Here is a 21,415-nt window from a genome sequence, read left to right as displayed (position 1 = left end):
TTTGATTTATATATTGTGATTTTCAAGTGTTGTAATGGTGGATAGATTCCACCCAGATCATAGCATATATTCAGCTTGATTCCTACATAGTCATAGGTAGACTATGCATATCAATTAGACAGTAAGATTGTGAGCATAACCAAACTGTGGGTGGGCAGGGCGGGCAGGGGGAAGGTAAGGTTTCACCTACCTTCCCCCCAGATGACCAATAGAGCTGCTCTTTGGTGAGCCTACACAAACCCACACGATCTGCGCTGCTCTATGCAGTGCAGATCTCTGGAGGCTGGGTCTCATTTTCCCAGCCTCCATGAATCCCACAATGCACTGCACAATGAGTGTAGTACATTGAGTTATTCCCCTGGGAGTCGGACACTCTAGGTGCCTTACTCTGTGTATGCTTGGCCTGTGTGGAGCCTGAACATACACATGAACCCGGCACCAGTGTTAAGGATGCACTCATGCCCTTAACCCTGGCTAAAGGCTGGGGTAAAAAGTAGGGTTAGGCCAGACAGCAGCACCGAGATCGGCCTTGATCCTGGCACTCCACACAAGCAGCCTGTGGAGCCCTAATGCAGCCCCAGTGCAAGAGAGAACCATCAGTCACACTTCAGTGTTACCACCATTTCTCCTATTCAGGATAATGGGAGAAACAGTGATAAGACTGTGTGACTGCCAGCTCTCTCTAGCATCAGGACTACCTTCTGGCTCTTCTGCAATCCGGACCCACCAAGAGCACGCTGGAATCGTTAGCCTGCACATTATGTTATCCAATGTATTTAGCTTTGTTTCAGTAGGTTAGGGGCAAAGTTTGGGGGGTAGGACATACTCTGCCAAATTGGGGTGGTGGTGAACATTTTGGAGATTGGGGGTGCCTTTCAAACAGTACTAATAGATCTTTAAATTCTTGTCTGTGCAGAAAAAGGGCACTTCTGTGAGTCATGGCGGCAGTTGATCTCACCAGTTGCCATTTCCCCCCTCTGTAATGCGTAATGTAATTTCAGTGGCAAACTGCAAGGTATAGCAAGTAAGGGATTGTAAATACCAGGAAAGGAGCTCTTCACTGCCATTCTTTTCCCCTTTAGACAACAAAGAATAGGTGATGCTGAGCTGTTTTCAGCTGGAAACTGCAGCAATTGAGCCACGTGGCAACACATGTGCTCTGCCATTGAGCTTTGGCCGCTCTCTATGTCTCTGATTAGTTTTGCTATGATTAATACATCTGACTGGTTTTTACTTCAGTAGAACATGTCATCATGAAACCAATGCCTTTTCTCAGTGAGCTTTTTCTCATGGGGAATGAAGTTTGAATCATTCCTTTCATAATCACATAATGTATCTAACCTTTCATTTGAAGATGTGCTATTAGTAAATGGTATGCTGCCATGATACTGAAATTAGATCTTGAAGCCTTGATTACTTAAAGAATCATTTTACAAGGGATAATAAAATATACTCTCAAGCATATCACTCAGTATCCAAACTGAAGCAAAGGCAAAGTCTTCATAATGGGGCACCATCAGGGGAAAAAACACTTTGAAAATCTGGACATCAAAATGTTGCATGAATCATGCAATGGAATAATATATGGCTGTAGAGGTATTTATTGAGATATGGAAATCTTGTTATTTGAAAGCATGTGATTTACAAGAGTTATGATGCTTATGTGGATTTAATAACCAGATTTTCAATATTTTATGTTTAAATTAACTCCATTTTCATCCTGATAGCTCTTCATCATTTACCTGAAGGATGCGCAAAAGATATTTATCTTAGTAAGCTTACCTGTTTAAATCAAAAGCTTATTTTAATCTCCTTGCCTGCTATCTTCGCTCCTACTTCCACTACATTCCCCACTCCTCTTCCCATTCCTATTGTTCTATATTCTTCTTCTTGTATTTTCATATAAGGCTGAAATGAATTATTACTCATGCAAGAGCATGAGTGTGTGTGTGTGTGTGTGTGTGTGTGTGTGTGTGTGTGTGTACATATGCACATCTGAGTGTCAAATTCATCTCATCATTTGAAACAGCCCCCCGCCACACACACACACACACACACACACACACACACACACACACACACACAGAGTAAACCAATTTTGTTACCAAAAATGCAGATGTCCTGCTCCATCTGAGCTGAGCTGCCTAAGATCTTCATGGTGACGTCTGATATCTTTGAATTATCACATCCATTACCGTCCCTGCTGGCTCAACGTTTCTCCTTCCCCTCAGTGTGTCACAGCCAGGTGTCTGGAGCAGCAACAATGATATGTGGTGGCAATGCTAATTAGAGGCATTTATCCTCTGTATTTTCCCCTAAGGAATATAGCTTGTTGCTCCAATTAGAATAGAAAAGTGATAAATTCAGTTCAGGATGAAATTAACTAGTGCCAAACTATGTCTGAACAACAGGAGAGTCATTTTATATTTCAGGCCATTTAAATTTAGATTCTTAAATCATTTTACTGAGATGCTGCTTCAGTTCCTTATGATTCCAGGAATCAACATTTGGGTTCCCTATAATTGAGCTGATGCTGATCAGAAGCCATTCAAGTCTGAGTTTATCAGTTTAATATAAATAAAATATCAAGGCGTCTTACTTCAGGGAAAATAAATACAGTTAAAAGAAAGAATTTCTGAAACTGACCCTATTCTGAATCAAAATATGACTTTCCTTCTGCATCTAATGATATCCAGGCAGCTTATCTGCTTCTCTCCATCAGTAATATTTGTACTAGTGTTGTGCAAGATAGCTCGGCTTGAGCCAGGCTCGACGGATTCATGGTCGAACTAGACCAGCCAAGGCCAGTCCAAGTTCAAACTGAACCGGACCCAGTTTGAACCAAGCCGGCTTGGATTTTTACTGGTAAAGGATTCCCCTTTACCAGAAAAGGGGATCGGGGGGCTTCCCTAAAGTTATAGCAGGCAAGAAGGAGAGTAATTTACTATTCACAAATTTAATCTGCAGTGGCAGTGGCCACTGGGGGGAGGGGGTTCTTGGCAGTGGGGTTGAGCAGTGGGAGTGGCAGCTCCCACTGGCCTCCCCCAGAGCAACCTGGGCTGGCAGTGGTCCAGTTTGGTCCTCTGCACACATACAGGGTTCATTTTAATGGTCATTTTAATGGTCTCTGTGAATGTGCAGAGACCATTTGCATGAGGGGAGGAGAGGATTCCCCTTGACCAGTTAAGGGGGGCAGGGGGGGCTTCCCTAAAAGTAGAGTGTGTGGGAAGTGAGTAATTTACTACCCACAACTTCCATCCATGTTGGAGTGGTCAACACAGATGAAATTGCTCTTGCGCAGTCACATAAATGGCCTCTGTGCCTGTGTGGAAGTCACTAAAATGGCCCCTGTGCATGTGCAGAGGCCAAAACTGGTCTACTGGTGGCCCGGGCTGCTCTGGGGAAGGCTAACAGGGGTGGGGGTAGCCACCACCCCCCCAGGCCACCATGGATAGAATTTGTGAGTAGTACATTATCCCCTCTCACCCGCTCTACCTTTAGGGAAGTCTCCTGCTCCCCCCTTTACTGGTAAAGGGGAATCATCACCAGATTCCCCTTAAACTAGTAGAGATTCAAACTGGTTCAGTAGTCAAACTGGACCAGGCCTGGTTCAACCAGAACCAAAAATGAGTGTGGCTGGGTCTGCTCAAAATCAGCTCAGATTCGAGCTGAACTGGACTAGCCAGTTTTGTGCACATCCCTGATTGATTGATTGATTGATTGATTGATTAAGTGCCATCAAGTTGGTTTCAACTCTTAATGACCATATAGATAGATTCTTTCCGGGATGATCTGTCTTCAACTTGGCCTTTAAGGTCTCTCAGTGGTGCATTCATTGCTGCCGTAATCGAGTCCCTCCACCTTGCTGCTGATCGTCCCCTACCTCTCTTTCCTTCAAATTTTCCCAGCATTATAGACTTCTCAAGGGAGCTGAGTCTTCACATAATGTGTCCAAAGTATGACAGTTTGAGCCTGGTCATTTGTGCCTCGAGTGAAAGTTGTAGATTGATTTGTTATAGGACCCATTTGTTTGTTTTCCTGGCTGTCCATGGTGTCCTCAAAAGTCTTCTCCAGTATCGAAGTTCAAAGGCGACAATATATTTTCTATCTTGCTTCTTCAAAGTCCAGCTTTTGCATCCATAGAGTGTCACGGGAAAAACAATTGTCTTAATCTTTGTAGGTATGGACACGTCACAACATCTAAATATCCTTTCCAAGACCTTCATTGCAACCGTACCAAGTGCTAGTCTTCGGCGTATTCCTTGACTGCTGGATCCTTTACTGTTGATGGTCGATCCTAAAAGGCAGAAGCTGTCCACCACTTCAGTGTCTTCAGTTCATTATCTATTCTGAGGCTGGTTGCTGTAACTGTTGTCATTAGTTTAGTCTTTGTTACATTTATTCGTAGTCCCATTTTCCCCCTGTGCTCCTTTCATTACTAGAGCTTGCAGATCATCTGCATTCTCAGTTATCAGAGTGGTGTCATCAGCGTAGCACAGGTTATTGATGTTTCTTCCTCTAATTTTAAAACCATGCTCATCTTCTTCCAGTCCAGCTTCTCTCAGTATATGTTCAGCATATAAGCTGAATAAATAAGGAGAAAGTATACAGCCTTGTCTTACTCCTTTGCCCATCAGGAACCAGTCTGTTTCACCACGTTCTGTCTAGACTGTGGCTTCTGTTTATAGGTTTCCCATTAGAACAATGAGATGTTCTACCTTTTTCCTAAAGATATTCCACAACTTTACATGGTCAATGCAATTGAAGGCTTTTCTGTAGTCAATGAAGCAAGCACATCTGGGCAATCCTCCTTCAACACAGTAAACTGTGTGGTTCTGAAGAGGTTGGAGCCATCATAGGACTGCTAACAGCTTCTAAACTCAGTTGTTTTGCCCAACAGTAGGGGTGTGCAAGCAAGTTTGAAATCAAGCCTGTTCAACCTTGAAACAGTTTGGTTTAAAGGCTTGACCTCGACCCAACTTGACCTGGTTTGGTTCGAAGTTTTGCCAAACCGGGCTAGCCAGTTCGGAACCGGCTCAAAGACCTATTGGCCCTTTACTGGTAAAGGGGCAGAGAGTTGTTCCTTGGCCTTTTCTGAAACCAGCTTGTACATCTGGCATTTCCCTTTCCACAGGGAAAAGATCACTAACTCCCCATCACCAAAGCTCTGAGTGGGTGAGCTGAACAAATTCCCAAAGGGATTCAATTCAAGACCTTCCTGGAACACAAAACCCTGAGTGGCTATTCCATGGAATTCTCCTCCATCATGGAGCCGGTGGGGGTTGCAGGGAACGGGGGCCACATGGCCCCCAGACATTCCAGCATGCTCTGCGTGAGTGCGCAGAGCATAAGAACAGAAGAGCAGCCCTACTGGAGCAGGCCCAAGGCCCATCTAGTCCAGCATCATGTTTCGCACAGTGGTCCACCAGATGCTGGAAGCCACAGGCAGGAATTTAGGGCATGCCCTCTCTCCTGCTGTTACTCCCCTGCAACTGGTACTCAGCGGCATCCTGCTTTTTGCATGCTGGAGAGACCCTCGAGCCAGGAGGATGATTTTTAGCCTCCCAGTTGGGGGTCTCCTCGTGAGTTGCTGTGGCATGGAGCCACGCCATGGCAACACACGATCCAGAAACCCCAGTTAGTGGAGCACTCGCTAAGGGGAGGGCTGCAAAAGCGGGTTACCCGATGTGAGGCAACTGAGCTCACCTGCGAGCCCGGTGGTTCTCACGGTCTGCTAAAATCGGGCTAGGCTCCCCTAGCCCAATTTAAGCCAACCGTGAGAATAGCCTCACTGAATAATGAGTGGGTGGTTAGATGCAGAGCAGACACTGCAATTAAAGAGACCAGGACAGAGATGGCTCATAAGGCAGCTCCCTGCAAATTGGTCACATAACATGTGACATGATGGATTACTGTAGGTTCCCTGCCTCTGCATGAGACTGGCCACAACCCCACCCACTCCAACTCTGGGAGCCAAAGTAAGGAACAGCATACTCTGCTGAGAAGCAGTCTGAATTAACAGGACAATAGACAGTAAACACTTCCTTGTCTATGTTATGGGTTTGCATGCCTGGAAAATTTAGGGAGTTCTGGTGAAGTCTATTTTCCCCCATTTGTGTAATGAATAACATAGGTGTTAATATTGGTTGTCTCTTCAAAGAACTGCTCTTTGCTCAGCTTTACCCACCCATCTCATTTCAAAGTAAAGCCCTATTGAATACCTCACACTCTTCACTTGTTATAAAGTGCATGCTATCTCAAAGAATCTGAATGTGTTCTCCTTTGCTGCTGTCTCACAAGAACATCTAAATAGATGTTCACATGGGTGTGATGTGTAAAACATAATAATAATGTTGTATCTTGCTCCACTAAAACTGTTTTGATAGCACTAGAATGACATCTTCTGAATCCTGTACACCCCAATATTTCAGGAACCTATTATAAAAGGAAGTGGCATTCATATCTCCTCAGAAATGTGTATGGGATTCCTTTATTCAAGCTTTAAAAAGGAAAGGGGGGAAATTGAATTAGTTTCTATACACATACAGAGACAGAAGAGTTGTTGTTTTGGGGAGGGGCATGTTGAGCAGAAATAAGTACAGAAGTTTAAAGGGAACATAAACTCCTTGACATTGACGCATGCTGTTTGAAGACAGAAATGGTAGATTTTGTAAGACATGCCTGGGAGGACAAGGAAGTGCCACTGAGTGATTTATTGGCTGTCTGCCATCCTCTGAATAGCTGCCTGTCAATGCTACACGTGACATCTTTCAGATAGGAAACTCTTTCAAGCAAGTCCATCTGAGGAGCTGACATTGAGAGAAAGAGACCGAAAGAGAATAAAAGGGTTTTACTTTTCATTAAAGTCCAGAAACGTTTATTTCAAAGGTTTAAAAATGAATAGCTTCAAAATATTTCCAATAGCTAGTGACACAACAGGGCAGTTGCAGTGAGTCTAACAAATCACTGAAGACTTTCCCCTAGATTTTCTTTTTAAAGATGCCTTCATGCTACAGATACACATTTCCCCAAACCTCATCCCAATTGCTTTTCTTCTCTTGTAAACAATTAACTGCAAAAGCTACTATCAGGCAGCCGTGTGCGATAGAGGGTGAAAAGCAGCTGAAAATAAACTCACTTGGGATGATGAGCGGCTGTATCCAATGGGGCCATTTTACCTCCTGTGTTGTAAACAGAAGTTCATTTCATTGCAGCTAAGAGCTGATTCATGTGTACATGTTCATCATTGGATGACTGCAACATCAAGAGATGAGTAGCAGGGAGACAGCAATGGCACCATGCAACTAAAGTAGCTTTGGCTGCTTCTCCTCCCACAGCTCTATTTTTGACCTAAGACAGTAAGTCTAGGTCACAGAAGAGGAGCGCTGAGATGCCTAAATGCTGGGGGCTGCTTTTTGAGATACTTGGGATATCTTTGAAGATTCCGGGGGCTCTCATAGCAAACTCGGAGGAGGCAACTATGCTCCACACTACCATTGGTGATCTCAAGCTGTGGAAGTATATACAGAGGCTGCCGTTGTAAGTTTAGAACTCTTTAGAACTTTTAAAACTTAACTGCTAATTAACTCATGACTCCAATTCTTACTCTTTTTCATCATTCTGGACTTAACCAGAACATAGAGTTTAAGGTTCAAAGCCTTTCATTTTTCTTTTTCTTTTGGACTCACCCCATTTTAATTTTTTACTTTCTTTTTAATAAGGAAACAAATGTCCTGTCTTTGAAAGTTTTGTTTTTGGACATTCCCTGAAGGAACCAAATACAGACTATCAAATTGAACTAAATAAAGACTTTAGACTATCAGAATCTGTTAGAAACTACTCACGTGATTTACGGTTTTACTGCTTGGCTAAATTCCATACTCGGCTGCAACTCTGGGAAAGAGAACATTAAACTAATTAACTGGGAATAAATCAAGTCTTGGTGGGAATATCTCCTCCCTCTTGTTTGTTGTACTTTGTGGAGTGATTATATCCTATCTTTTAAAATAAAATAAAAAAAAATAATAATAATAATAATAATAATAATAATAATAATAATAAGTCAATAATAAGTCAATAACACCTGTCTGACTGTGTAAAATAATAATAACTTCGAGATTTGATGAGTGGATTACAAACGGGCAAATCTTTGGATTAAAAAAGAGGAATGCAGCTAGAAAAGCATGGCAGAGTTTGACATTGGCTTGTTGAGTTGAAGGTTGCGGTGGATTATAAATTACTAAATGAAGTTTTTGGCTTTGAATGTTTGAGCTTGTTAACCACTGGAACTATTTTAGTAAACAGTTTTGCTAAAATGTGCAGGCATCTCCTGTCTGATTGAATGGTGGAGTGTTAATTTTTCACATCCGGAACTTCTTTGCTTGGTATTTGTTTTTGTTTTTAATGTGGTTTTTTTACATACATGGCTGGAATATTTTTGTAACAAGTGGTTGCCATAAGAGGGAGTTTGGAGATCACTCTCTCTTTGAGGACCCTATACTCCTGAATGCTTCTGAATATTGGATTCCCCCCCCCCACTCCTTTTTTCTTTTCTTTCTGTTGGCTGGAATATCCATGAGGGGGATCTTGAAGATTATCTTTGCGAGGAGTGAATATCTGGGCTGAACATTGAAGAAAGGTCTTGGAATGAAGGTAAAATCTTTAGGCCTAGCCTCTGATTTGATCCCATTCCATTTTGTGTTTTATGTTGCATATAACTGATTGACATTTGGAATTATCTCCAGATAGCTCTTTTTCTTTTCTTTTTCTTCTTTTTTCTTTAATTGGGCAGAGAAATTTCTGAGAATTCTTATCCAATTGCATCAAAGCTTCTATGAAACCTCGTCTTTTAAATTTGGAGATTTTTATTTATTTATTTTTGCATTTTAAAATTTTATTGGCTTTTACAATAACTTTACAATACAACTACATTCATTTATTTGATTAAGTAAATATTGACTTCCCACTTACCTGTCTGCACGATTCATGTTAACTATACATATAAACCATTGCTATAATAATTCAAAACATACATACTCCACATTGCTACTCGATTTTACTATATTTTAAAGCCTGCTGGAAGGTCCATATTAGAAAAATAGTTCTTTAAGTAAACTAAAAATAGTTCCCAATCTTCTTTGAAACATTCCAAATTTTCATCCCTTATAAATGCTGTAAGTTTTGGCATCTCAGCATATTCCAAAATTCTTATCAACCAGTCTTCTTCTGAGGGCTTTTTATTGTCTTTCCATTTCTGCACATATACTATTCTAGCCGCCGTGGTTGCATACATAAAAATGTTACATTTCTTCTGGAGAACTCTCCTTGAGTTATTCCCAGCAGGAAGGATTCTGGCTTCTTAGGGAAAAATTAGGGGAAACTGATTTAAAGTTCACTGCATGTTATACTTTAAAAGAAAATTATTATAAGATAATGTATAGGTGGTATTTGACACCGAAAAAATTAACATTAATGTATTAAAAATTTTCAAATAAATGTTGGAAATGTGGACAATGTGAAGGAACTTTTTTCATATGTGGTGGTCATGCAGGAAGGCAAAGGCTTTTTGGGATATGATATATAATGAGTTGAATTTTTTTTTAATTTGGGGAAAATTAATAAATTAGAGAATTTAATGTAGAATTCTTGTATAAATATTTTTTTTTCTGTTTATACCTTCTTAGTATTAGCATTTGATTACCTTGGTTGTTACCAATATTGGAATAGTGACAATTTAATATAATTTAGAGGTTATCATTTTTTATACTGTTTCTGTAAATTCCCAGTGAAATTAGCTTTTACCATTGAGTCTTTTGGGTATCTTCTCTTTTAATGAGAAAATATTTGAGCAGAAGTGTACCTGTTTCATATACCAGGAAAATGGGTAAAAAAAAGACAGGGAAAGGAGATGACGAGAGATTACACTGAAGGTGCCGAAGGTCAAAATCAACAAGAAGGCTTGCAAGTTCCTTGAGATATAATTGCCATGGAATTACACAGTGCGACTGAGAAGATTGAGAATACTACTCAGTGAACTGAGCAGAAACTAGACTCCTTTCAGTTGGAAGTGAAATCCAGATTTGGCATGGTAGAAAAGAAAATAGTCAGTCACGACCAACGTTCAGATATGAAGGCAGAGACCCAGAAGGAATTGATAACTGAGAAGACTGCACGAGAATTAGAATGTAAAAGACTTGCCCATCAAGTTCAGATTTTAGAATTTCAATTTCGTTCCTGTAATTTGAAACTCTGCGGTGTGAGCGAAGAGGTGGGAAAGGAGAATTTGGAAAAGGAGATTTAATTCTCCTTTTACAGTTTTTGGATCTTAATCCAGAAGACTCCCTTGAGATCAGAGAGATCTATAGGGTGAATTCTAGATATGCTCAAGAAAAGAATTTCCCAAGAGATATAATGATAAAATTTGCAAATAAAAGGATCAAGGAAGCAATCTTTAAGGTGCATGTTCCTGCTGATATTTTAAGAAAACATCATGAATTAAAATTTTTGACAGCCGTTCTTCAGGAACGAGGGATTAAATATAGATAAGCAGTAGCTTTTTAAGTTTTTATGGATCGAGGGTAGGCACAGATATATACGACTCAGGATGCAAAGTGTCTACTTGTTTCTCTGAATGTGACAAATACTTCGACTGTGCCAGATAAAATTCCAGAGGGGGGTCAATCTGACCAATCTGAAGACCTGAAACAGGATCAAGCTTCGGCCTTCTAGAAAGAAAGACAAAGAATAGGTCAAAATTATTAATTACTTGGAATGATGGGTGAATTAAAAATATTCAATGTCAATGTTAATGGCTTGAATAGCCAGTTTAAAGGGAAAAAATCTTTTTGAAATTGAAAAAAGAAAAAGCAGACATAATTTGCTTTCAAGAAACTCACATTAAGACAAGTAATGACAATTTACTGGACTGTAAATTTCTTGGCCAAAGTTATGTAGCCACCGGGGATAAGAACAAAAAAATGGGGTGGCGATTTATATCAAGAATTTGTCATGGATCTTGGAAGAACAAACTCAAGATAAAGCTGGCAGATATATTATACTGAGGTTCCAAATCCAACAACAACAAAACATCTCAATTGCTTTAATTTATGCTCTAAATGACAATAAAACTGGATTTTATTAGCAATTTTTTTCAGTCACTGCTTGAGATAGATGAAGGAGAAATTTTAGTGATGGAAGATTGTAATGCAGTTTTCTCGCCGGTTCTTGATAAAACAGGAGGACACAAGAAGAATTCTGGTAAATTGCCAAGAAATATGTTTGATTATATGGCGCTCCTGTCTTTAGAAGATGTATGGTGATATAAACATCCCTTGGTGAAGGGCTATACCTCCCCCCCCCCACACAACAACATCAAACTTATTCGAGGACTGATGTGTGTTTGACTTCAAAATCTGCATTATCGAGACTGATTGAAGTGGAGGTTGCACCATTAACGTATGCGGATCATAATCCATTGATCATTAGGTTTAATGGGGAACCTACTGGTCCAAGAAGATGGAGACTGAATAGTCTTCTATTACTGTAGGAAGAGGTTAAGTTTAAATGTCAACACCAACTAAAAAGCTTCTTCCAGAGAAATATGACACCTGATGTTTCATTATTCTCAGTATGGGAATCCAGTAAAGCCTGCATGAGAGGTTTGCTCATCTCAATGGCTTCAAGGCAGAAGAAAGTTCAGCAGCAACAGAAGGAGTCCTTATTGAATGAGTTGAACAGATTAGAAATGACTCATAAGGTGAATCCCTTGACAGATATATGGCAAAGCATAAAAGAGCTCTGGAAACAAATAGATCTTATAGAGACAAAAGAGACATACAGGAACATAACTTTTGCAAGACAAAAAGGTAATAAGCCTGAAAAACTATTGGTGTACCAATTGAGAAAAGAGCAGGAGAAGAGAACTATCACTTCAATATGGAATGGGGAAAATTTTGTCTCAAATATGATTAAGAGGATAAACCAATTTACGGAACACTATACCAGATTATACAGAAAGGAAATGCTGGATCTTGAGAAGGTCTCACAGTATTTAGAGGACTTACAAATTTCAGAGTTCACTGAATGGCTGAATAAACCAATTTCAGAGGAAGAAACAAAAGAGGTAACACAGCATCTGAGGCCTAATACTCCAGGCCCAGATGGATTTTCAGTGGTTTATACAAGTCAAGAAATAGTAATCAGCCCATTGTCCCAAGTGATGAATGAAATATTACATTGTCATACGTTATCCACTTCTTGGCAAGAAGCATTCATTTCTCTTATTCATAAGGAAGGGAAGGATCCAACCAGACCATAATCATACAGACCAATTTCTCTGCTGAATGTGGATTACAAATTTCTGTGGTGATTGCAGAGGAATTGGGCAAAGGGCTGAATTTTGGTGAACTGTTGAAGTTTTAGTGACTTTGGGGCAGATATGGGGCATAAAGTGGGATCCGGGACAGAAGAGTAGGGTGGGGTGGTAGTGCCCAATGGGTGGAGGCTACTACTCAAATTGCAGAGGAATTGGGCAAAGGGATGGTTTTTGGATAATTGTTGAAGTTCTGAGTGTAGATTCTCTGGTAGCAAATGAGATTTTCAATACAAACCATGAATCTACTCTCATTTGCTATCAGAGAATCTCAGAAACAACAGAACCCTGTATCCCATGGGTTAGAAACCCATGGGGGTGGCTGGCACCCTCTGTTCACTACACCGCCACTCACTCTGGGCCACCCCAGTGCCCCCCAATCACAGTTACAGGGCTGCTGATACCTACATGATTCCTCATGGAGAAAAACCTTAAAAATGCATAAATTTCAACAAATCACCAAAAATCAGCCCTCTGCTCAAACCTTTTGAAAAAATCCTGGTAGCTTCCTTTCCCCCCTTGGGCACTACCACCAACCCCACACCGCTCTAGGCAACCCTTCCCCCCCAATGTTAAGCAATACACCTCAACTATACCTTATGGGGGAAAACCTTGAGGATGCATAAACTTCAACAATTCACAAAAAATCATCCCTTTGCCTGATCCCCCTGAAATTTGGGTGGTAACTTCCACCCATTAGGCACTACCACCCCACCCCACTCTTCCTCCCCAGATCCCACTTTATGCCCCAAATCTGCCCCAAAGACACTAAAACTTCAACAATTCACCAAAAATCAGCCCTTTGCCCGATTCCTCTGCAATTTGGGTGGTAGCCTCAACCATTAGGCACTACCAACCCACTCCACACTTTTGGCCCTGGGACCCATTTTTTGATCCAAATCAATTCAGATTTGGATTAATTCAGATCCAAATCGAATCTGGGGTGATTTGGATGGGTCAAAATTGGACCCAAAAACAAATTGGGGGTGTTTCAATTAGTATCCAAATCGAAACACCAAAAATCCAAATTGCATACCCCTACTATAGTGCAGAAAGAAATACAGAGATAAGATGGCAAACGTAGAGATTTAACAGAATTTGAAGTATTAATTAGCCTAACCTACTTCACAGGGTTGTTGTGAGGAGAAATCTAAGTATGTAGTACACCGCTCTGGGCTCCTTGGAGGAAGAGCAGGATATAAAATGTAAAAATAAATAAATAAATAAATAGTGATCATTTACTGGGATTGATATATAAGTTGCTATTGAAATATGACTCAGAAACAGAACAGGTAAAAGACTGTAAGATCAAGTGGATGCAAAATTTAAACAGAACAATTGATATGCAGCAATGGGAATACCAATGGAAGGTGACTATTAAATTTACAGCAAATAGCATTTTAAGGGAAAATTGGTACAAAATGTATTTTAGATGGTATATTACTCCCATGGTGATTGCAAAAATAGATAGTAATTACTCTGAAGATTGTTGGAAGTGTAAGAGCCATGAAGGGACATTTTATCATCTGTGGTGGACATGTAGCAAAGCGCAACAATTCTGGAAAAAAATTCACCATAAGATGCAAGAAATTTTAAACGTAAATTTCCCTTACTTTCTAGAGGTTTTTGTTGTTGTTGTTAAACATAACTAAATCCTATATTCCTACTAAGTATTCAGAGCTGTCTTTGTATATGATTACTGCAGCCAGGATCTTATATGTGGCTAAATGGAGACAACAAATAATCCCGACAGTAGATGAGTGGTTGTTAAGATTATGGGAATATGCTTCTATGGCTAAGGTTACTACTTATTTACGGAATACTTCAGATGAAACATTTATTTCTACCTGGGAGCCTTTCATAATTTACAATTTAGCACTGGGTCAACACCCTCATCCAAGATTTGGCTTTTCTTTCTAGAATACATGGCTAATTAAAGAGGTATTTCTGTGTTTTTGTTTTTTTCCTTTGTTGGTATGTTTCTTTTTTTATATAATTCCTGGCAAGGGCAGATTTGTGTGAGTGGGTGTTTTTTGGAAGGTGGAGAAGAGAGGGCTGCTGGACTTCCTGATTGATGTATGCAATTATGAGATGTCTAAGAACTGCTAACTTTAAAATTACTTTTATCTTCCTTTTCTATGTTTCTTGTTTATTTCTCTTATTTTGTTGAAAAACAATAAAAAAAGAGGTGAGTTGCATGTGCAGATGAGCCATCACAGATATAGCACCACAGAGAGTCTGTTCATTTTGCCTCAAGTTACCTCAGGTGCATTAATTTTCCATGGAGACAGTGTCAGCTCATATTGCTATGGGTTTGCCTCAGTACTATGCCTGATCAGGGTCTGAGATGTGATAAAAGAATGTTGATTTTTCTTACTGGCCAGTAATTCTTTTTCATGGAAGTTAATTGTGAGGACAAGATGATATCAGAAAAAAGAGAGGTGGAGGAGATGGTAGTGGTGGTAAACGAGAGAGGAAAGTGACCCATATGAATATAATCCCCACACACACACAAATTAAACTCACTTAAACCTGTTCAGGTGTTATTCCTTTCATGGAGAGCAATTATGTGAGGGGAGCAGCAGAACCGTAATAGCTACAAACTACTGTGCCTGAAGGCCAAGCCCCACAAGCAATTCAGTGGCTAACATCATTCTGTTGCATTCAGTGGCTGACAAGATGCACAGCAGTTCGGGACCACTGTGCACTGCATCAGTTCTTCCCTTTCACTGGAACGGGAAAAATGAACCCACAACAGCCACAGTGTGGTGTACAGTGGCACTGTAGCACTGCACATCATGTTGGACCATGTTTCTCTGAGGAGGACAGCACTGAACGCAGAGGGTCTTCCTCTCCTAGCCCCTGCTAACTGAGCAAAGAGGCACCTTTTAAAAGAGGTGATTCTCTTTATTTAGCAGGGGGAGAGCAACTGACCCTTTCTATCCCCAGCACAGCATCCCTCCAGTGGTTGTTGCTGGTGTCTTTCTTATGTTTCTTAGACTGTGAGCCCTTTGAGGACAGGCCACCATTTAATTAGTTAATTAATTAAGTTCTGTATGTAAACCGCTTTGGGAACTTTGGTTGAAAAGCGGTATATAAATACTCATCGTATTCGTATTCATAGGAACATAGGAAGCTGCCACATACTGAGTCAGACCATAGGTCCATCTCCCTCAGTATTGTCTACACAGACTGGCAGCAGCTTCTCCAAGGCTGCAGCCAGGAATCTCTCTCAGCCCTATCTTGGAGATGCCAGGTAAAGAACTTGTAACCTAGATGCTTTTCCCAGAGCGGCTCCATGCCTCCATCCCCTAAGGGGAATATCTTGCAGTGTTCACACTTCTTGTGTCCCTTTAATATGCAACCAGGGTGGACCCTGCTTAGCTAAGGGGACAAGTCATGCTTGCTACCACAAGACCAGCTCTATTCTTTATGGAAAGAGTCACAGGTATTCCAGGGTTCTCCATCACTTTCTCCGTGTTCAGTGAAGCCTCTCCACATTTGGTGTTGCCCTGCTCAGAAAAACCCAAATGTGGGGATTCTTGAGTGGTGTGGCCACCAATTGCATTGGTATGGGGGGTCTTTAACTAGCAGGTGTAGTCCCACTGCCCCCTTTATGCAACTGTTCTCTCCAAATGGGATATTTGAACATAGTATTGTTGAGATAATTGACAAAGCTTCCATATTCAGCATAGCTGGTGAATAATGCAGAGGTCTACCTTGCCAACCAGGATTCTTATGGAGTATACATTAATTCTCAGAGTGTCTTTAAAATATATTGAGCCTTTTCTAATGATCATTGAGAAGGGCTAGATGGTGGTCTGCGGGGAAGGCGAGTTAAACCTACCTTCCCCGCAGATTACCGTGTTGGCATTGCTGGGCGTGCTCTCTCAGCCCGGTTTTGCATGCGTGTGTGAATAACCTCATTGTGTATATAAGTTCATAATGGTCTAGAAAATCTTTATATTGAGAATAGTGGTTACATCATTCCATAGTAATTAACTTACTTATTTCACTATACTCAATCAACAAAATAAAGTCAGGACACTTACACAATTAACAATCATATCCCATTAGGTTTAGTGGGTAACCATGGGATACTATATTCATATCTATACAGTTATCATTTGTGGATATTCTCATAGGATATTATTGACTCCCACTTTGGCAATGAAAAAGTTTTAAACTTTCATTATTCAAGGTACAGATGGTACTGTCTGGTATCCTATCTGGTAACTCATTAAAATAAGAGTACATAATTCTTGTATTTTCTGTCTGTGTGTTCACTGGAACAATTAATGGCATTTTTTTTTGTTCACAGATCTTTTGGGGGTCAAAAAGCTATTGGCAGAATTTCAGCTGTACTCAAAACAAGGTGGTTTCATAGGCAAATGACAGAGAATGAAATTATAGTTATAAGAGGAAGAAAACAGGAAATTTCCTACAGAAAAGTTATTCTTTCATGTCTTTCGTATTTTCATGTCTTTCGAATGTCTTTCATATTCGTATGTCCAGATCATGTCTTGGCACCTCAGTTTCATCCATGCAACTTCCATGTACTGTGTCCTTTGATAATGAAGCAAATTATCTCCAGCATTAAGATTATAATTATCACAATGGTATGTAAAGCCAACTGTGTGCTTTAGTAGAAGTGAGAAAACCACCATAGGAGATATTTCATTTTTCATTACTTTATTATTCTGATGTGTATATGGTTTATTCTTTAATAATTCTAATTGTATCTGTTGTTGAGTGTGATATTGTGATGAACAGCTCCTTACTCATCAGTCTGGGATACTGCTAGTGGGTGGGGGGAGGTGTCTGTGCCCCAAACCAGAGAGGTTAACAACCTTATACTTATGTGGACCAATATTACTGAGAAATATGTATTTATCTCTACTGCCCTTTATCTAGCTTTTGCTGACACCACCAAGCTCTTCCTGCTTGGGTTTTTATCCTGACAACCCCTAGTAACGTAGTTGAGGGGTGAGGAGAAAGTATAATGCACTGTCACAGGATGAACTTTTAAATGAAACAAAAACAAGTTTATGTACAAGCAACTTAAAGGTTGCACTTTGCCAAAGCAGGGCTCCATACTTATAATGGTTTCTATAACAACAACAAGGCTTGGCTACAGTGTATATATGGTACAATGTAAGATATGTGATACTCAGATTTCACCCACCAGCAGATGTTCTACACAGTGTACGTGGACAGAGAGATAAACAATATGACTGAGGTAGCCACAGTTGTATTGCCTATCACCTATAGACACAGATCCTGTCCTACCCAGCCCCTCTCTGGAACCTCACCAGTTCCAAAACAGACCCTATCTCTCTAGAGATAAGAACATAAGAAAAGTCCTGCTGGATCAGGCCAAGGCCTATTGAGTCCAGCATCCTGTTTCAGACAGTGACCCACCAGGGGAAGCCCACAGTCAAGAGCTGAGGGTATGCCCGAGTGCTACTCCCCTACGACTGGTATTTAGAAGCATCTTGCCTCTGAGGCTGGAGGTCGCCTATAACCCTCAGACTAGTAGACATTGATAGATCTGTCTTCCATGAATTTATCTAAACCCCTCTTAAATTCACCCAGGCTGTTGGGTGTCACCATATCTTGTGACAGAGAATTCCATAGGTTGATGATGTGTTGTGTGAAAAAAAAATTTCCTTTTGTCAGTCCTAAATTTCCCAACCTTCAGTTTCATGGGATGACCCCCATGAGAGGAGAGCTGGTCTTGTGGTAGCAACCATGACTTGTCCCCATAGCTAAGCAGGGTCTGCCCTGGTTGCATATGAATGGGATACTTGATGTGTGAGCACTGAAAGATATTCCCCTCAGGGGATGAAGCCGCTCTGGGAAGAGCAGAAGGTTCCAAGTTCCCTCCCTGGCTTCTTCAAGATAGGGCTGAGAGAGATTCCTGCCTGCAACCTTGGAGAAGCCGCTGCCAGTCTGTGAAGACAATACTGAGCTAGATAGACCAATAGTCTGACTCAGTATATGGCAGTTTCCTATGTTCCTATGACCCCTGGTTCTAGTGTTATGAGAGAGGGAGAAAATTTTCCCTCTATCCACTTTCTCCACACCATGCATTATTTTATAGACCTCTATCATGTCTCCCTTCAGTCGTATTTTTTCCTTAAAAGTCCCAGATGTTACAGCCTTTCCTCATAAAGAAAGTGCTCTTGGCCCCTAATCATCTTGTTTGCCCTTTTCTGTATTTTTTTCATTTCTACAATGTCCTTCTTAAGATATGGTGGCCAGACCTGCATGCAGTACTCCAAATGTGGCCACACCATAGTTTTATATAAGGGCATTATAATGTCAGCAGTTTTATTTCCCCCTTCCTAATGATCCCTAGCATGGAATTGACCTTTTTCACAGCTGCCGCAAATTGAATTGACTCTTTCAACGAGTTGTACACCACGACCCCAAGATCCCACTCCTGGTCAGCCACCGGTACAGCTCAGATCCCAACAGCATATATGTGAAGCTGGGGTTTTTTCGTCCCAATGTGCATCACTTTGCACTTTTGAACAATGAACCTCATTTGCCATTTTGTTGCCCATTCCCTCAGTTTGGAGCTCCTTTTGAAATCCTCACAATCTCTTTTGGATTTCACTACCCTAAATAGTTTGGCGTCATCTGCAAATTTGGCCACCTCACTGCTTACCCCAACTTCTAGATCATTTATGAACAAGTTAAAAAGCACTGGTCCCAGTACAGATCCCTGGGGGACCCCACTTCTTACTTACTTCCATTGTGAAATTGCTCAATTGATACCTACCCTCTCTTTCATCTCCTTCAACCAATTATCAATCCACACATGTATGTGTCACCTTATCCCATGACTGCTAAGTTTTCTCAAGAGTCTTTGATAAGGAACTCTTGTCAAAAGCTTTTTAAAAGTCCAGATCCTCTCTCTAGCCCCATCTGTCCCTATCAAACACTCAGAGCTAAAAGGAAGTCAGTTTAACTGCCACTCTCTGCCCCATTCTAAAGCCCCTCCCTTAGGAATCCCACCTGGAGGGATTCCTTGGGCTTTAAAAGGTGATTGATAAGACTGGAGCTGCTGCCAATTGTCACCGATACAGTAATTGTTAATGCTTACTGAATTAGGTCTGATTAAATTTGGTCATCAGTATGGTGTTAGGACTCATTTTCCATTATCCATGAATCCTCTGTCTATTGGAGGCAATTTTTCAGGTTTCTCATCTTTTTCCAGCTGAACAGTGTTAAGGAAGAAAGAATATTGGAAGTCTTCAGCCCCCCAAATTTCCCAGTAATGGTAGTATATATGTAGCCAAATAGTGTAGACTCCAAACCAAGTGTTTCAAGCTCAGGGGGATGGTGTAGCAGTAGTGTAGTCCCTTTATGTAGAAGAGCTGCTATTACAGGAGATTTCTTAGCTGCTCTCTAACACAGAAAACATTTCTCTGATCTTGGAAGCCTTAGCTACAGGCCTTGCCTTTGGAGGGTTCTACACATACCAAGCTTGCTGTCTCATCTCCTGTTCTGAAGCAAAGCAAAAGGTTTGTGAGACATTCAGAATGAAGAGTAAATGATGAGAGCTCAATATAACAATTGTGGCCTCCACAATGGGAGGTTTCTCTGTCATGTTAGAATCCAGTGGACCCAATTATCAGTCTTCAACTGTTCATGATTCTGGATAAAACTCCGTAATTTCTTGACCTGGAAATTCTCTTTAAACTTACTCTGAATTTCAGAATTTTCCACACTTTCATTAAACTCTTGCAGTATCAAGCATGAAAAAAAATGGTCCAGAAGCTTTCTTGACCATAGAGAGGGATGGAGTTCCCCCTCTAAGGTCAAGAGGGCAGAGGGGGATGGAGTTCACTTTTGCATGGATCCAACCGGGACAGTGGTTTGAGGCAGCATGCTCTGTCCTGTGACCAGGAAGGGCTTGATTTGAAAGTGTTCATCACAGTCCTGTGGGGCAGTATAAAGGATTCTGAGGTTCATTTTTACTTGGGATAGGGCCAACTAGGCTTGAGGCAGGCTGGCTCCTCATGCTGAGGAGCAGCTGAGATACGATATTTACCTGAATCCAAGATAAGGTTGTTCCCCAGTACTTTCCTGTTAAATATGGTGGTGGTGGTGGTGGGGGGGGCTTTATCTTGAATTTGAGTCTTCTTTCATTTGGGTAAATACAGTGTCAGGGATCTCCTGATGGGCTGCTGGCCTGGACAAGAGATCAGGCCAGCATTTGGAAACCTACCAACACGAAGTGTGGTCGATGTCTGTCCCTCCTGGCCATGCAGCCTTGCAGGTAGCTATTTGCCCCGGCCAGTGAGCACCTTCCCGGCCCCCACAGTATAACAGTGAGTCATCACTTGAAGACTGCGAGTCGTCGAAGGATTTGGGGCAACTCACGCGAGATCTTGGCCTGAGTTCTCATGAGACATGCCCCACCTGCCAAGGGTTATATAAACCAGAGCTGGCCAGTTATATAAACCAGAGCTGGCCAGTGATGAGAGGGCAGTCCAGGAGGAGGACTGTGACTCCCTTGGCAGCAGTTCCCTGGGACAGTTTGTGAAAGGAACAGATTGCTGGATGGTGGAACAATGCTCCCCCAGTGGCCATAATTCTGAGGCTGTCTGGAGCCCTCTTTACAGAAGGCAGTGGAACCTTACATACAGATGTAACTGTATTTAAATTTTAAGACATTGGACCGGGTCTCATGATCCGTGAGACCCAGTTTAGGGTGCTGAGCGGGGAGGGAGGCCTGGGTGGCCGGATCGGCCACCCACACAATGGCCGGCTCTGAGACGGAGCCGGCGGGGGCTGGGGAGCTTGGGGGCCATGCAGCCCCTGGAAGCCCCAGTATGCACGCAGGGCATACTGGGGATACCCCCAAGCTGGGAGGCTACTTTTAAGCCTCCCGGCCGGGGGTCTACTCACAAGTAGCCACGGTGCCGCAGCTACTCACGAGCAGATAGCCCAGGTTTGCGGAGAGCTCGCTCCGCAAACCCAGGCTAAGGGGTGGGCTACAGGAGCGGGTTAGCCGCTCCAGAACCACCAGGC

The 21,415-nt window shown here is 41.6% G+C and overlaps 1 long non-coding RNA gene across 1 annotated transcript; it reads right to left on the bottom strand.

Moving 5' to 3' along the window:
• Positions 1-6,474: 6,474 nt before the first annotated feature.
• Positions 6,475-19,315, bottom strand: LOC128324275 (uncharacterized). The gene is made up of 3 exons (XR_008306761.1): positions 19,158-19,315; positions 7,845-7,893; positions 6,475-6,809 (listed from the first exon to the last, which is right to left on the bottom strand). It is a non-coding gene; the product is annotated as an uncharacterized LOC128324275 (long non-coding RNA).
• Between the last annotated feature and the right edge of the window lie 2,100 nt (positions 19,316-21,415).

The sequence above is a fragment of the Hemicordylus capensis genome, chromosome 4, assembly GCF_027244095.1.
Source record: "Hemicordylus capensis ecotype Gifberg chromosome 4, rHemCap1.1.pri, whole genome shotgun sequence".
NCBI classification, from domain to species: Eukaryota; Metazoa; Chordata; class Lepidosauria; order Squamata; family Cordylidae; genus Hemicordylus; species Hemicordylus capensis.
The sequence above is the reverse complement of the archived record's forward strand: the minus strand, read 5'-3'. Positions and strand labels throughout refer to the sequence as shown.